This window comes from Lupinus angustifolius, chromosome LG11 (assembly GCF_001865875.1).
Source record: "Lupinus angustifolius cultivar Tanjil chromosome LG11, LupAngTanjil_v1.0, whole genome shotgun sequence".
NCBI classification, from domain to species: domain Eukaryota; kingdom Viridiplantae; phylum Streptophyta; class Magnoliopsida; order Fabales; family Fabaceae; genus Lupinus; species Lupinus angustifolius.
Window position 1 is genome coordinate 18,882,890 of NC_032019.1, and position 2,980 is coordinate 18,885,869.

Here is a 2,980-nt window from a genome sequence, read left to right on the forward strand (position 1 = left end):
GGTTGTAGCCTTTGGCCACTAAGCGAGCCTTATTTCTGATTATTAAGCCAGATTCATCGAGCTTATTACGAAAGACCCATCTGGTGCTAATCACGAGTTGATCTTTGGTTTGGGGACCAAGTCCCATCCATTTGGAAAATTTTAAAATTCCTGATTGATGCAAAAGACAAGAGCATCCTAATGAGCTCAAGTATGGCTACAGGAGCGTAGGTCTCATCATAATCGATGCCCTCCTCCTGGTTGTAGCCTTTGGCCACTAGGCGAGACTTATTTCTTATTATTAAGCCAGATTCGTCTAGTTTATTACGGAAGACCCATCTTGTGCCAATAATGGGATGATCTTTTGGTTTGGGGACCAAGTCCCACACATTATTTCTCTCAAAATGGTTTAGCTCTTCTTGCATGGCTATACCCTAGTGTACATCCTCGATGGCTTCATCGATGGTCTTAGGCTCTATTTGAGATACAAAAGCACAGAAATTACGTAAAGAGCTATGGGTTACCACCCCAAAGATATATCACCTAACACCTTATCGAGTGGATGATCCTTTTTAGTTTTCCACGCAATAGGCATATCCTGATGTTGATCTTCTATTGTTTGCTCCTAATAGGCATATCCTGATGTTGCTCTTCTACTATTTGCTCTGTATCTTGTTGGATTTCATTCATATCCTTGGATTGCACTTCTTCAAGTGTACCTGAAATATCATCAGAAAAGACCTTTCTCTTCTCTTTTGGAGAAGATTCGTCAAAATGAACATGAATAGACTCTTCTACTTGCATGGTATATTTATTAAACACACGGAATGCCTTGCTATGTAATGAATACCCTAAGAATACGCCCTCCTCGGCTTATGAGTCGAATTTTCCTGAAGATATTTTTCCTTTATTCAAAGTAAAACATTTGCACCTGAAAGCATAAAGATGAGCAATATTCGATTTTCGACCTTTAAGAATTTCATAAGGTGTTTTCGAAAGAGTAGGTCTAAGTAGTATTCGATTTATTACATAACATGTGTGAACTACATCAGCCCAGAAATATTTTGGGACCTTGCTCTCATTTAGCATAGTCCTCGCGAGTTCCTCTAGAACTCTATTTTTCCTCACAAAAACTCCATTTTGTTGAGGGGTACGAGAAGCTGAGAACTGATGCATAATGCCATGGTCGGATCGAATGTAAATAATTTTCAGGTTATACTGGTTTTGGATTTGTTTGGCTAGACATTTGAAAGATTTATAAGCATCGCTCTTTGATGCTAAAAATAAAGTCCATGTGAATCTAGAAAAATCATCAACAATAACTAATGCGTAATAGCTCCCACCAAAACCATAATTTGTGACGGTCCAAACAAGTCCATATGGAGAAGCTCCAATGGTCTAGTTGTGGATATCACATTCTTTTTATTAAAAGAATTCTTGACTTGTTTACATTTCTGACACATGTCACAGGAATCCTGAGTTTTAAAATCGAGTTTTGGAAGACCAATTACTAAATCGTTTTTAGATAATTTTTCTAAATGCTTCACATTATTGTGAGCGACGCGTCTATGCCAAAGCCAGATGTCATCTTCTTTTGAAATAAAACATTTTGAGAAAAGAGAAGTGACATCCTCCAGATTAACCATATAAATATTATTTACTCGATATCCGACAAATTTAACATTATTAGATAATACATCACGAATGATACAACAATCAGAATCAAAAGACACAAGATTACTTTGTCGCATAGTTGGCTTGTGCTCAACAGATTATGTTCCAAACCTTCTACGTATAGAACATTCTCGAATATCGTGTGGGTTGAATTGTCAATCTTCCCGGTGCCTAAGATTCTTCCTTTGTTGTTGTCTCCATAAGTGACGTATCCTTTTTCTTTCAACGACAAGTTTAGGAATTTTGACTTGTCCCCAGTCATATGTCTCGAACAGTCGCTATCAAGATACCAGTTTTGTCCGTGTGTTTGAAGACATATCTGCAAAATAGATCACTTGCTAGTCTCAGGTACCCAAATTATGTTGGGTCCTTTTCTGTTAGTGACGAGGGAGTTATCCCCCTTTCTTACCCAAGCGTAAACACCACTGGGTATCCCATATCTCCTTATGTAACATGAATGAGATGTATGGCCATATGTGCCATAGTAATAACATGTAGGGATTCTATTTTTGTTATTAGAATTTTTATATTGGCGTGTTAGAGGTCTCCTATATGGTCTATTTTTATGGGATGGGGGAACATACCCTAATCCAGTGTGGTCACCAACGTTTCTTGTTTTACAAAGCATAGTGTCTAATTGGTGTTTACTATTTGTAAGTTTTGTGAGTTTTTCATTTAGTTTAAAATTTTCGTTTTTCAAGTCCTTGCAAGACTCACAAGTAGTAGTTTGACATAAGTTATTTTTAGAGCAGTCTCATGAAGTACAAGAAAACATTAGATATAAGGTTTCATTTTCCAATTTTAATTCATCTAATTCTTTCTGTAGCTGAATTAATTTTTTGATCATTTGGCAAAATTATTCTTTTTCAATCGTTACTTATTTTTGCTAATTTCTTAAGCTCTTCATGCATCTCAACATAAGCATTATATAATACATCATATGAGGGAGAATCAGAAGAAGATGATGATGTGCAGAATATACCTCATCTGAAGTATTCTTATTACCAGATCTGCAAGCCTCATCTGTTATCGTCATTAAGCACAGCTTCGCGGTCTCCTCTTCATCCGAGGTGCTTGATGTTGTTTCTTCCTCCGGTACATCCCAAACGATGTATGCCTTCTTCGACTTAAAGTCCCGGGGAGTGCTCTTCTCTGAAACAACTCTTTTTAAGTAAGTGGGGCACTAGAACTTCATGTGACTCGGCTAACCACATTCATGGCAAGTGAAGCGCTCCTTGGTCTTGCCTTTCTTGGTTGATTCTTGCGCTTCTTTCTTTTGGAATCGTCTAAATCCTCCTTTCTTTTTCAAAAACTTACCAAATTTTCG